This window comes from Lepisma saccharinum, chromosome 1 (genome assembly GCF_977018435.1).
Source record: "Lepisma saccharinum chromosome 1, izLepSacc3.1, whole genome shotgun sequence".
In the NCBI taxonomy this organism is placed as follows: Eukaryota; Metazoa; Arthropoda; class Insecta; order Zygentoma; family Lepismatidae; genus Lepisma; species Lepisma saccharinum.
The window spans coordinates 184,171,566-184,187,643 of NC_139229.1; positions in this window are offsets into that span (position 1 = coordinate 184,171,566).

Consider the following 16,078-nt stretch of genomic DNA (forward strand, 5'->3'; position numbering starts at 1 on the left):
AAGTAAAAGAATGCCGCGATCTTAGACAAGAAAGGAAGACGTGACAAACCCTGTCGGTGTCAATGTTTCAAGTTCGTAAGTTTTCGAAGTGCTTTCATAGTTGTTGCAAAGTATTGGTGCTCCGAAGGATGGACTATGTTCCGTCATTTGATGCAGTGGAGGTGTTGCCGTCTGCGCAGGTAAGAAATGACCGCTAAAATGCATACAATTAACGGAAACAAATTTTCTCGTCTGTTGAAAGAAAATTAGAGATAAAGCGTGTGCTGGTCGACCAACTCCAAATTTGAAGATAGAAAAAAAAAGCTGTAGCGTTTCAATGAAAGGGTCTCAGGTTTCTAGTACGCACATGCCATTGATTGCTATTTCCCTTTAATAATTGTACCACCATTGCGATTAGTCATTTTATTATTGCAGGCATGGACGTCCGAAGGGGAAAAGGGGCCACACACTATTTATTACACACATATAATTTCATTTCAGTCACAGTAATTTATGATAAGTATTATAAAGGCGTCGCAGGGACTGAATGAGTGTTTTCTGAGAGAACAACACTATTACAGGGGAAAATGTGCCTCGTTTGTCCCCCCTGGAAAAAAAAATGATCTTGCTTCCCATCCCTGGAACAAATCCTGAGGACGGCCATGATTTTTTAATGAAACCCGAAATTTTTTTCATAGAGGCACAATTTACTTAATTTTAGCCCTAAATTTATCCGCACACCTCTACTATGAAAAAATTATGTACCAATCTTTTAACCCCCCCCCCCCCCGCCCCGATCCCTTTGTTTTGCGAAGAAAGTCTATTTGCGGAAACTGAATATGTGTCATATGACTTCGGTGAACCCCCAGGAAAATAATGCACGAGCCGCGCCTGGTACACAATGAAGTAACAAACTATGTGAAATGTTTTCTATACGATTTCCTGCTGTATTGCTTTTTAGGACAATCCCTCTGTAAGCTCCAACAGTGGTCGGCCATCATGTGGCGATCCCACCGTCCCTGGTACCTTTCTTCCATTATCCTTATATCCTGATGGAACCTTTCTCCCCGTTCTTCACTAAAATCACCAAGGTTCTCAGAGAATCTGTCAATGTGGCTATGTAGAAAATGTATCTTCACACTCATATTAGCTCCCAATTTCTCAAAAATTTTCAACATATTTCCAACTATATCGGGGTACTTTTCTGCTCTGTGATTCCCCAAAAAGTTTTTGACGATGGACACAAATCTCAGCCAGGCCTCAGATTCGATGTAAGACATGTAAGTTGTAAAATTGGCATCATTTATAAGTGTACGAATTTGTGGTGGTCCGTCAAAGATTCCTGCCTTCAATTTTTCAATACTTAGTCCTGGAAAAGTGTGGCATATATATTTGAAACAATCACCACTTGTATGTAAGGCCTTGACAAACTGTTTTATCAACCCAAGTTTAATATGCAGCGGCAGAAGGATGATTTTGTCCCTATCTATCAGCAGTTCATGAATGATATTAGCTTTTCCCACTAATATTTTCCCTGGGGGGCCAAACTTTTATCGTCCAATGCTTTTCTCTAGCACGACTATCCCACAAACATAGGATACAGGGATACTTTGCGTACCCACTTTGCTGTCCTAGTAAAAAATTCACCATCTTCAAATCCACACACACGAGCCACTTATGTTCAGCATATTCAATTTTTTTTCTAAAACCATTTTTATGTTTTGGTATTCTTCCTTAAGCTTTGTTGAGTGTCCGATATATTGCCTAGCAATGCTTCATAAGTTGCCTAGCAACAATGTACAAATAAATAAATAAGTTTCTTAATGGGAATTTCAGACCATTATCAAATTTTGATATTACCGAGAAAAGTGTAGAGTAATTTTACCTCCTACATTTTCCATGGTGTGTTTATTTTTATAACTGGAGTCAATTCAATTGAACCAATCATACAATTGGCAATCACAGCTGTTTTGTGTGCTGAAACTGTTATTAAACTTTATGCCGCAAAATAAAATCTTTTTTTTGTTCCCCAGTGTTATGAATGGGAATGAATGGCAATTTATAGTCGATTCAATTGCTGAATATATAAGGTGATCACATTTCAAAAGTGTCACTGAAATTCCCAGGTTTGAGTCCCAACCTGTTCATAGATGTTCTTCATGGGTGTCTCTTCATCAATTTCATCCAATAATCACTTATCCTCATCATGATTAGCCAAAATGACACAGTGCGAACATAAGAAATTTCAAGGTGACAAAAATTAGCAATTTAAGTTAGATATACACTTATACTAAAATTCTAACAGACATAGACACAGTCACCAAAGCAGCTAAAATGTTAACATTTTATCCACCCCTTGACAAATGACCATCCTAATTAACACACCCAAAGAACACAAGACGGAACCCTTTAACTGGTTCATTGGACTTTGCATACATGACCCCCTGTAGTTTATCTTTATTTCTTGATTTGGTTTCACTTTGTTTATTTTACGACACTTTTATCCGCAACTTTGGCTAATCACGAAGGTGGAGATGAATGATGATAAGATGAGAGCGATGAAGGGATCGTCACAAACACATAAGGATGACACAAAAACAAACTCCTGGAAACACATACCTGTTATCACATATTTTAAAGTTTAATTGTTTGGTTTGCAATAACGAATTTCTTCACTCTGCAAATGCATACCAAATGAAATCAGAAAAAGAATCAGTTACTTTGGTATGATATATTTAACCATAATATTCAAAATTAAGAGCATGCCTAATTTAGAAATTGAAACCAGACTTGAATACCACACTGTTTAAACAGATAATGGATAGAATAAATATATCCTTTGCGGCAGTTTATCTGGCAATGGCTATGGCAACATGAATGGAATGCTGTTTAAGTACTAGAGCAGCCACAGGCTGAACTTCGCCCATGAACAAAGAAATTCTAATTCTAATTCTAAACCTTAATCCCATTTTATACTTTGTACTTTATATTTCCTACCACCTAGGTGGCTATGCATGGTGAGCAGTCAAATCACAGCCTCGCTACCAAACTTCCTTTGCTCGAGATCTAGCCTGCAGATGGAAGTTACTTTGTATTCCTTAATCTATTTCATGTGATCACCATTTCATCTTCATCACCACTATTAGCCAAAAGCGACAGAAAATCATTGTCAAGTGAGAAAACTAAAACTACAATGCATTTATGTTCCCTATCTGCATTGTGACTGTGAACAATAAATGTTAAATACTGAAATACACAATGAACACACATTAAGAAACAATCATGTCTTATATTTGTTGAGAATTGTAAGGAAGAATTGCTGGTTTCACAGCCCACAGTGGAAGAAACAACTCGCCTAATGCGATTTGGTAGTGCACCATTAAACTTAAACCCTTATTATGCACCATTTCATGGTGTTTCACATTGTAGACATGCACACAACATGAATGGGCATTTTCTAGGCATAAAAATATAACATTTTTTAGTGGTTTTTATTTTTCCTGCAATGTTTCGTCTGGTTTCCAGAACGTTTTCAAGCTTACATCAAAATTAAATAAACACACACACATGGCTAGCCATTCTACACGTCTACATAGTGTGCTACACTGTGTATCAGAAGAACTTTCCATGTACAATTTTTTCACATCAAAACACAAGTGATGTTTATTTTTTTTACTTAGAATTAAATAACAAAGCTCGGTAATTATGCGATATCGCCCGAACACCTCTCAATAGTTTATTTCGTTAATTTTAGCATTGACGCTTACCTATTCTGCATTGCGGAAGATTCTTTAAGGTGAAGTTATGACTTTTTCCATAAAATAGTGTTAACTTTTCATATTACGAGTCATTATTTGTCTTCCTTGTTCCGCTTGGGTAACAGACAATATGGCATGCACCCGTCATGGATCATCGCCGGTCGTGCTTGTATTTTGTCGATTTGGAGTGGGTATGCAGTGTTTTAACCTTCTTAACTGAAAAATACCTACTTTCGTGTTCATTGTGTCATCACAAACTGTTGACGGATAGCCCCAAAAATTATTCACGATAGCCCGACGAACCCTTGATGGATAGCCCCTAAAAACCATTCACGATAGCCCTACGAACCATTTCCGGCAAGGTTAGGTTAGGTAAGCATAGTTAAAAAAGAAGAAAAAAATTCATAGAAAAAATGCACGTTTGGAAATACTGGCGAGACCGCGTGACTTTCTACGCTCGCGCCATCTGCAGGTAGGCCTACATAATGGAAACAACGGCAATAATGTTGTCGCTTTACAGAAAATGCAAGTTCCTTACATAAAAAGTTTTCAGTTTCCGCGAAAGAAAATACCTCGAAGAACTTTGACAATGCTACAGAAACTGATTTCAGTAAGTAGTTTCTCCTGTAAATTTGAAGAAATCTGTTCGGGCGATATCACATATTTACTTAAAGTTCCCACAAACATGCATGAACTGAAGCTAAAACCACCTATCAGTTAAACCGGCATATACTGAACAAATTAGCAAATTGCTTTTTCCAAACTTGAAGTTTACTTCTGCACACATTTCCCATATTTTAAATGCATATTCTAAGCTGCACATGTGCATAATCTACCTAACCTGGCCTGTTATATGCATAAGTGTACTCTTTAGTTGTTAGCATGTATCAAGCTTACGTGAGTTTGCATTTATTTTCGTTAGGGTGACAAGTACTTCTACTTCTACACACCATGGGTTTGGAAAAATTATCACAAGGTGTTCCGACATTCACTGCTACTGCTAATATGTCAATTGAATGTGTACTTAACACATTCCCAAATGCTTTTGTTGTTAGGTTAGACAGGTCAGGTTTTGAGTTATTAGCGTTAAAAATACTTCTGTAAATACTTCCAATACCTGATAATCATAATGTGATTTGTGGTATTCAGCACTTTCCACTGTCCCATATGTTATTCTCAGAAACTGGTGAAAATAGCTCCACATGCTATCCTCACAACCTGGTGACAGTAGCCTCATATACTATTCTCACCACCTGGTGAAAATAGTCGCGACCTATGTAAATGCATTTTCCACCCTTCTATACAAATTGTTAAAATGATTACACAGTCAAAACTTAGACGCATTTTAGTGTAAAAATAGTACGAAAGAAATATTTAAAGGATAACATTAAAGTTATCAAGAATACTGCTTCGTACTTAACAACGTGTTTTTATTTTCTGCACATTACACCATTACAATATTTCTCTGCTGAACGAAACTAAAATTTAGCAGGTGATAAAGAATATCATGGTTCACTTCAAATGTCTAAGTTTTCGCTTGAGTTGCTTTTTTTAAATACATACAGATATTCTTCTCGTTTTGATTTTCTCTTAACTCAACTAGCACTATAGCTAATTATATCTCCTGTTTACAGTACGAAAGTGACTTTTTTTTGCACACACTACACACAATTTCCACCGTTGTTACATTAATGTTATAATATATTTTTAATGCACACACTTCCGCATTTTCGTTGTTTATCAATTCGCATTAACCATTCAATTGTTTTTGTGTTGGTGTGACGTCACATCCGCAAAATCAGCCAATCGGAGAGGAGAATCAAATCGCCTATGCTGAACTGAGTGGGATTGGCATAGGCCGTGTCCGGATTGGCAAGCGCTCCGTACCGTTCTCTCCCGTTGTTCTCGCGTGCCGTCGAAGTCACGTCCAAGTCGTCCGAATCTGCATGTCCCCTTGTAGTATCGTTGTCACTTTTCCCGCCAGGTGTCAGCCCGAACTTCACCCACCGCGCTCTGGGGCGCAGGCGCACCGCACGGAAGCAGAAGGCAGACGCCAAACAAACATCACAATGATTTCCACCTATTTACTACTCATATTAAAAATGTAACATGCTATTTCATCATTTATAATTTTTCTACATTCAGTATTATCGATAAAATGTTAAATTATCACTGAGTTTTACATCGTCTAATCAGTAAATGTTGTCTGTACAAAGTGAAAGTTAGAATATGGCTGCCAAGCGCAGGGTCACAGCGAGTTCAAGCGTGCATCTGTCGCGCCTCTCTGCTCTCCCCTCCAACTCCACGTCTGCCGCGAATTCGGACAACGGAGGTTGGCTGAGTCCCCGGATGGAACGGTGCTCTAGGTGACATCTGCTGCCGATTCGGACGCGGCCATATATGCATACAGCCGCCCAGGAAGTTCACGTAGTTCATACTTTTAACGTAGATGTCTCTATCTGCTACTGCTTTGTAGTGTCCTCTCGCAATCTATCAGAACTACATCCTTTCTGGATTGGAATTGATTTGTTGGGAATATTTTATTCAATAAAAGTCATAGTTTTTATTCATAGATTAAGAACAGGACACGTACGTACACCAGCACATTTAGCAAAAATAAAAATTAAAACTCAAGAAAATTGTAAATGTGGCAATAATAATCCTGATGCTCAACATTTAATTCTAGAATGTCCAATCTTTTCAGATCAACAAATCATACTCTACACAGGTTTACAACGTTTAAAAATTCCATTTCCAATATCACTCTCATCCATTTTAACAGATTTATCCCCTTCATTAATATGGATGCTGTATGCATATTCTCGAAAATGTAGACTTGAAATATAAAGTGATTTTTAAGAAACTGCAAAATGGACAAAAAAGTGATTTTTTTATAATAATTGTTATATATTTGTGATTCCGATTAATTTGTGAGACTAACTATCAACTTTAGAAGAAAACATTAAAACAAATAAAAAACATTAACGATGTCCAAAGTCGACAAGATAATGCTGACAGGGACAAAAAAAGGAGAAGAAGACGAAGAATTATTCAATAAATATTCAATTCTTTATTTATTTGACATTAATTTCCTTCCGAGGGCAATTGTTTTTATACAAGTTTTGGCGATCTTAACTATACGTAAGCGAAGTTAGATAATGAATACATGCTGTTATATCTTTAAATTAGGCACACACAGGAGATGTACTCGTAGAATTTTTCGCTGAAAAACAATAATAATAATAATATTAATTAAATGTGATAATTAATTAATATTGCGTTGTTATTATTACTGAATAGATAAAAAGTCATAAAAGAATATATATATATATATATATATATATATATATATATATATATATATATATATATATATATATATATATATATACACACACATATACCGTGCGTCCATTTCGATCTTCAGCCGAGAGATCGGGAGAAGCGTGGCGGGCGGCGCTGACAGAGATGCCGACATTTGCGGCCTATAATGCCCGCTTACTTTTATAGACATATGCAGACATTTACATAAATAACGAAACCGTTAAAAGTGAATGGTTTTCGTGAGCTTCCTTGCAATCCGAAATATCCGAGCTCGAGTTTTTTTGTTCCTTCGCGACTAGATGAAGACAGAGTTGTGAATATAGTGGCGAAAAATGTAAACCAAGAGCGTGTTAATTTCGTACTGTGCGCAAGAGTGTTATTCTTGGTTACTTGCAGTTACTTGTTTGTGTTATTGCAGTGTGTATGTGTGTTGTGTCAGTGAGACGATTGGAATGCCAGCCTCAAGGTTCACGTTAGAACAAAGATTTTTTATGTATGACACGTACGTGAAAACAGACTCGTGTCGAGACGTGTGTAGGCAATTTGTACAGAAATTCCCAGGCATTTCAACTCCACACAGAGATACGGTTAGACATCTTGTCCTAAAATTACGAGAAACTGGATCGTTAAATTTTAAAACACCTAAGCAAAAACGACGGATTCTAACCGAAGCAAAACTCGATGAAATTGGTGCAGCGTTAGAACGTTCTCCAAACAAACCTCTACGCCGTGTTTCACAAGAGGTGGGCGTGTCAAAATCATCGGCACATACAGCCACTAAGCTACTAAAATTAAAACAGTACTCTTATAACACAGATTAGTGCTCGTTTTGCAATATTTATATAAATGTCTGCATATGTCCATAAAAATAAGCGGACATTACAGGCCGCAAATGTCGGCATCTCCGTCAGCGCCGCCCGCCACGCTTCTCCCGATCTCTCGGCTGAAGATCGAAATGGACGCATATATATACATATATATATATATATATATATATATATTCTTTTATGACCTTTTTATCTATTCAGTAAAGTAGTTGTATTTGTACTATAACCAGCTCAGGAAAGGAAGAGCCCCCCTCAAGCAGGTTTGGCTATACTTAAAACAAGCTCAACATGCCCATATGAGCTTTTTGCTCAAGTGTGGCACCCCCTCTAATCCAAGATTTTTGTAAAAATGCCCTCTCGGAAAGGAAGAGCCCCCTCAGATTTATTTGCCCATACTTACAAAAGTTGCATCAGCCAGATTTTTGTCCATAAACTTGTCAAAAATTGATATTTTTTTGGCTACACCAGAAATTAAGCCAAAAAGCTATATATACACACACATACACACCCATATACACACATATTTACTTCCAGTTTAAGTTTAATTGGACCCCAGGTTCAATCTAATATTAAAACAATGTAATATGCAGAGACTCTCTAGAATTGCTCCGTGACTCTCTCATTTCTTGCATCATAAACATATGATTTTTCACCTATGAGAATAACACTACATATGGTGTCATCAGGTAAAGCCTCATGGAATTCACAGATAATTTTAATATTTGTTCTGTCATTCACCACAACCTGTTTCCTTTTTGAAGTGTTAATTACAAACATGGGTCTCTGTGCTTTGAATTCATCTGGTGTATAATACATGTCAGTATTGCCTGTAGTGACCCTCTTGAAAGCCGAAAAGGCCTCATATAATTTAAGGAAATCATTCTTGGACATGTCTAAATTGTAATTTTCTCTAGGAAATACCTCATTTCTGCCATTTTTAAGATATATGTTCTTGATGTTGCAGTTATCAAATTTACTTGAATTTTTTTCCTGATTGTTGTGTCTTCCAGTCTGAAACAGTACCACTACAAAATCAGGCATGTCATATTGAATGCTGGAGAATGAATTTGTGGCATCAAACTCATAATATGTACCAGATGCGGGCTTCTGTACACATTGATATGTATAAAATTGCAGAGGAATTTCTGGATTTTTTATTATATCAGCTTTGTATTTAAGAGCATAACTGGCTTCATACTCAACAACAGGGATTCTTAACTCCATAGTCTGAATAATGCATTTGCCTGCATCTGGCAGGGTATTGGGCAGAGCTTCCCCTGTAGAGTTTATTGCACTGTACCTCATTAAGGCATTGTTATCATTTGCAGCTCTTCTAAATGTGATTCTTAACCCACCCTTCCACATAATTTCTTTGTAATCTGAGAAGAATCCTGGCAATAGGCGCATGGGGAACAGCACAGTGTGGTTCTTAGATAATATCTTATCACCAGCCTCAAATCCCCCGATTTTGTAGTATGAAGCCTCGGTTTTGGATAATTTTAATGTGGCCAAAGCTGTGGAGGTAATGCCGGGATAATCCACTCTGTTTATAACAACGCCATGTTTTCTGATCTCAATTTCAGAGAATAGATGAGGCACAAAATTATCTACCAATCTTATATTTGAATTTGCCGGATAATCTGTACCATCGAGCTTTACAACATCAAATTTGATATATAGATCTGCTCTGTGGGGGTGTATAAATCCATCCCCTACATCAAGATCAACCTCAATCTCTGTGTTGGGTTGATTTAAATTTGCAAATGTCCTCCTGTTTGGGGGGAATGATTGTAGCTCATAACTCTCAATATTTTCCATTTTTTTTTCTTGTATGTATTTTTATTTAAATGTTAATCTCTATGATTGCAGTTGTTGTGGCTCCAGCAAAATCAACTAATTCTTCTTTTTTATTAGTGACCATCAATTCAATATTATCTATTCTATTATGACACACAGGAAAATATAATGTTGGGGATGGATTATAGATGATGGGCTCCATGAATTCAGAATTAGGTTTGAATGTTGCAATGATCCCTGTTTGTTTGTGAGTGCCTATGCCATTTGATTTGGTGATCATACCCTCAGCCACATAACAGTGAATATTCAGAGTCTCTATGGCTAAGAATTTAGGTATATTCATAGCAGTGTGTTTGATGCCTGGTTCAAGTTTTGTGTTGTTCTCAAAGCCTAACAGCTCTCCTATAGTAGCCAGATTCACTGTTTCTGTGGCAGATACAATTTCTACTCTGTGAGTGACAGAATTTTGACTTAACACTACACCTCTGGGTAATTGAGCATTTAGAGTGGATAGATTATATTGCCCTGGAGTGATGACAATTTTTTCATCCCCTACTGCAATTGTGTTGTTGTGGTGTGTAATATTTGGGATCAGGTACATGCCATAAAATGCCCTGAGAGCTATTGTTTTGGGATATACAATGTCATCATGCAATTTGAGTTTCAATATTGAATTTTGGCTGGTGAGATGAAATACCCCCATGATGTTTCAGATACCACAAGGCTTTTTGAAAATCTTCAATTGATGGTTTATTTATTTGAGACATGTATCTAAGAACAGATAAACACAAATGTCCGCAATTAACATCTCTGAAGTTTTGAACACGGGCATTATTGTAATAAAGATTAGCTGATTTTAGATATTTTATTAAATTTTCAGGTGGAACACCTCCAAATGAATCAAATACAAATGCCTCATTTTTTAAATATTTAAGATAACAGATCCAGTGAGTGCCCTGATTTTTGTACTTATCCAAATTAACAATGCCACACTCTTTGTTGAGTGGTTGTTCTGGTAAAGAATCAGACATGTACACACCTCTAAAATGTTTGATGCCCAATGGCTTGATTAAAGCTTCAATATCTTGGTTTGTAAGCGGCTCTTGTTTTTTTTAAACTTATTTATGGCTCTTTTAACACCTTTGCCCTGTTTCTCCATTGCCAGGTTATGGCGCCTCTGCTCCTCTAATTCTGCCCTATTTTTCTTGGCATCTATTACTGTTTTTGCTATGGCGGCTGATCCCCCGGCCAAGCTCCCCACAGCCCCGAGAGCAGCTAAGATGGCAGGGATGGTAAATATGAATCCCCCCACATGTGATTTTTTTCTTGATTGCTGTAATTTTTTTAATTGGGGGGTGCTAAGCAATAATTTCATACCATGCCCCTTTGCAAGACAAGAATTTTTTTTCTTGCGCTGCTTTTTGGTTAAGAGACTGTCAATAGTTTTAAGAGATTTGAGACCTGCATAAGGTATTTGATACATAACACCCTTGGTCTTCATTGTAGGTTTATTATATACATATTCACAACCCCCACCCCAATTTTTGTTTGGTGCTCATAGCTATGGTGGTTCCCAATGCTGCTATTTTTTCACTCAAAGAAGCATCTTTGCTTACAAATCTGCCAAATGCAGCCTCTTCTAATTTCTTATCTGCAACATGTCTCTTGTCAAGATCAGAATGTGTGTTGTATGCAATATCATGGTCTCTACAAGCAGCATCTAAGGGATTAACACCAGGATCCCCTCTGTTTAATCTATGATCCAGTTTTGTGCCTGGACCACAATATTGATAGCCTGGAATATGTAGTTCAAATGGCAGCTTGTTTATAATGTCATTAACAAGGCCCCGACCCTCAGAAATATTCCAAAATTTAGGTGGTAGAGTATTAATTATTTTTATAAGATATCCAATCCCCTTAGTGTCATTCACTATAAAATTAGACAATTTGGTGCTTATCATGTCCATAATTCCAACCTTTTCATTGTAAAAATTGTGGTTCCCAGCATTTTCCTCCCCAGCTATTACCAATAGCCTATCTACAAGTTTCCTGACATCATCAACCCACACAAATTCTTTAGGCAGGGTGTTGTATTGTTTGATTCCACTGCCAGTCTTGATCTGTGACCATATGGGCTTGATTAAATTATTGTATTTTGCCCCACTGCTCGACTTAACCCTATTTTGTGTGGGATCATTGTTCTGGTATAGAGCATCTGATTTTATTAATATTTCTTTGTAATCCTCATAATCCTGATCTGTATAGCTGCCAGGCCTTTTCCTGGTCATCAGTTCCCATAATCCAGGTGTTCCGGCATATTTAACAAAAGCACCTTTTTCTCCAAGTCGAGATTCTGAATATACAATTATATCATCTCCCATAAATGTTACTCTGAAATTGCCAATTCTATGTATGATGCTGCCATCAAGCTCTGTGTCAGCATATAAGCCAAAAACCTCATCTTTATTGTCTTTAGGTGTTGTTAAATATTTTTGAGCAAGAAGACCCAATTCAATAGGATCCTGACTAGCCTCAATTCTTCTAGGAGCAATGGGACTAGGTGTATGAATACTTGAAAGTGGAGTGAATGGATAATCTAATATGTTCCTTGCAGCTACAGGTACAAGCTCTGTGAGCAAATTTTGATTTTGCTCTGTAACAGTTTTGATATTTTTACCTAAATTATTAATAGCATCAATTACAGGCTGTTCTGTTTGTTTGTGTTTTTCATAAATTCCACGGTTCTCTGATTTCCATCCCTTAAATCTTTTTACAAGATAATCTCTTAACTTATGATCATCAATTATTGGCCTTTTCATGTTTATTTATATATGTTTCAATGTCTAGAAAATTGTTAATTTTATTTCTGTATTTGCCACTATTGGGTGTTCTTGTCATATCAATTGTGACAAACCCATAACTGTCCTGGTTCCAGCACTTGCTGCAAAATTTAGAAAAATCATTGTAGCTCAGGTCCCCACCTACATATTCATCATGTATGTGTTTGAGGTTGGTATGGTCTTGATGAAATACACATATAAAATTGCTGTTGTCCCGGATCAGCTGCTTGGGTATTTTTGAAAAAGTCTGTGCCAGGTAGAAGCAATCAATGTTTTTGTGCCGGCCCTGTGTAAAGAAATTCCTAACCTTGTTTTGATTATCCAATATAATATCATCAAACACAACAACAGAATTATCGAGACATTCATGAAGTGGCTTAACATCTGGTTCAAAAGTGGCAATATCCAATCCATCATAAAGCTTCATCAGCTGCTGATATTTTAATTGTTCCAAGCTCTTAGAGAAGATATACAAGTGCCTGTTTTTCCAGTCTAACCAGTTGGGTGCCAATAAAAAATTATCAACCATTAGTGTAGTTTTACCACAAGCAGATGGCCCAACAATAAGACACCTAATATTTTCAGGCAACAATTTTCCATTTCTTTTATTTTGTTGTTCAGGTTCTGGCAGCCTTTTTATAACATCCCAGGTGCTCATATTATTATTTTGTTTGCATCGATCCAGCTGTGTTCTGGGAGTCCTAGCCATTTGACAAGTAACTTGTTGCCTTTTCTGCGGATAATTTTTTCTATGAGATATGTGTCAGGCTGTTTAGTTTTGCTGAGCTCTTGTTCATAGAACCTGCCTTTGAGAATTTCTCCTCGGTGATCCTTTATTATATATGTGTTAAGGGTCCCGGGTTTAACTTGAACCACTGTAAATAATTCAGTGCTCCAATTTCTTGTAAAGCCTCTCTTGAATAAGTGCTTATATTTGCTTATTCTTACTTGATCCCCCACCTTGTATTTGGCCTTTCTTGTTGTTGGCTGATATCTAGGATAATAAACAGTGCTGATCAATTTTTGCTCATCAGATGAAGTTACTTCAGAGGGTTTCATGTTGATTGTGGAATGGACAGAATTGTTATATTTATGTAGAAGTTCTGGAAGAATATTAATCCATTTATAATTACCCTGCAGTGTAAATTGTTTATACATAAGATTTTTTAAGGTTCTGTTGAATCTCTCTACAATTGAGGCCTTGAGGTCACTGTAACTCGAGTAATGTTTTATTGCCTGGCTTTTAATAAATTGTTGAAACACTGAATTATAAAATTCTTTGCCATTATCTGTTTGCAAATAGCGCGGGGATCTTCCACTCTGATTGATGATTGTCCTAAAAGCTTCTGTAACACATGCCCCAGTCTTGGATTTGAGTGGCACAGCCCAGGCAAATTTTGAAAATGTGTCTATGATAGTGAGTAGATACTTGTAGCCCTTGTTGATTTTGTCTAAGTTTTTCAACTGCCCACTTGCCATTTCAATCAAGTCGCTTTGCCATAAATCATCTATGCTTTTTGTGACTACTGGGAGTCTCTTAAAATTATGTCTGGCCTGTCTGTGTAATTCATCAACAATAATTTTTCTAGACATAATATGTAAACAAGAATATTGCAACTATGGGGTGTTCAGCAGCTGAGACTGCAGGATTTTCTAAATATAATTTGTCTCCAATTTGTATTTTAAATTCCAAAGAGCCATCATCTTCAGTATAGGCTGTTTCTAATGTATTGGGATCTGTAAAATCCTCCAATTCTACACTGGTGATTTTCACATTGTTATCAGCATTTGTTATTGATAAGGTAGGGTAGTGGTGTGCCTGTGGCTGTAGCCAATATTTGATCTTGATTGGTCTCAATGTGCCCCCAACAAAAAATTGATAATAAAATTGTGCAGGGGACAGCATATATATTTTGCCACCTGGTGTAAATGGAGAATCATATTCTTTGTTGGGGATGCTGTACAATTCAAGAATTACTGAATGTTTTGGATTCTCGATTATGCCTGTTATTTCCTTTTCTGCTGTGAGCAATCTGCTTGTTACAGATTCAAGGTACTCATTGATAGTCCTAACAACATCATCATGGCCTGGCTTGATTTTTATGTCCACAACAAGTTTTTTGTATTGTTGCACAATTTCTTGTAGCTGGGTGGCAAAAACAGACAGAGCATTTGCTTGATTGGATTCCATGGTCCCTAGCTGTTGCTTGATATTAGCTACAATTTGTTGCAAATTTTCAACAATTGCCAATTTTGAATTTTGAGCAGTAAGATCATGGATTTGTCTTCTGATATCCTCAAACAGGGCATGCAGTTCATTAATATGTTGATTGGTTGGTAGAGTGGCCACTGTCTGTGTGAGATGTTTGATCTCTGCTTGGATATTCTTGATATCTTCTGATTTCAATATCCTATTCACTGCTCTCTTAATATTTTTAAGTTCCTGTGATGTAGGAAGATTTGATACTGTATTTTGCAAAGATTCAAGTGCCAATTTCACAGTGTTTAATTCAGATGCATCAGCCACATTTTGCATAGCATTTTGGAGCAGAGCTATATCTGCCTGAGAGGGTGTGGATTGTTGTAAAATTTCAAGTTTTGTTTGGATATCATCTATCAAGTGATGAAAATGAGATAGTTCAGATTCAGTGTTGAGGTTTTCAAGCTTTGTGATTTGTTGCTGGACACTAACAAGGGTATCTACAATCCCGGGCAATCTGGATTCTAGTACATTTGCCAAATCACTTTGCACTGCTGCTATTGTACCTTCAAGATGGGTTATGGAACTTTGAATTTTTCCAAAATCTTCATATGTTTCAAGTTGCAGCTTAATATTTGCAACACTCCGAGTTATTGCATTCAAAGCATCAGAAGATGGCAAATTGTTCATAAAATTTTCAAGTGTCTCAATTTTTTCTTTAACCTCGGCTATGGCATTGTTCAGAGGGTCCAGATTAGGTATTTGGAGTGACTGAATCTGTTCTTTTAGAGTGGAAATCACTAGATCAAAATCTTCTTGTGATTTTATGCTTTTGACAATTGTTTGGAGTTGTGTCTGGACATTATTTATTTGCTCTTCCAATTGTTGTTTCAATTGCTCAGAGTTGGTGGCCTGGGTCTTAAATTTGGCTTGAAGAGCTGCAACAGCTTCTTCCAAACTTTGAAAATTATCCAATGTGGCCAGGTCAGTATATTTTTGAAGCAGCAATTTGAGTTCAGAATCAATTTTAAGAAGAGGGTCCATGCATTGTGATTGCAAATTTGTAATTTCTAATTGAAGACTGGCATTGAGTGTTGTTTGTAAAGCTTGTAAATCACTTCTTAATTTCTTGACTCTGACATCAAGCATCAGAATCTCATCACTGTGATCTTCATGTCTTGTATGGCCAAAAATATCATTAGGCATTTTGTTTAGTAGTTATTTATTATTGAATATCTGATTCTTAATTCTATAAAAAAGGGTATAAGCTTATCATAGGATCCAGGGACCTCAATATATAAGCAGTCACCAGCAGAAACAGTATAAACAGTGCCAGAAACCATGTTTGAGTGC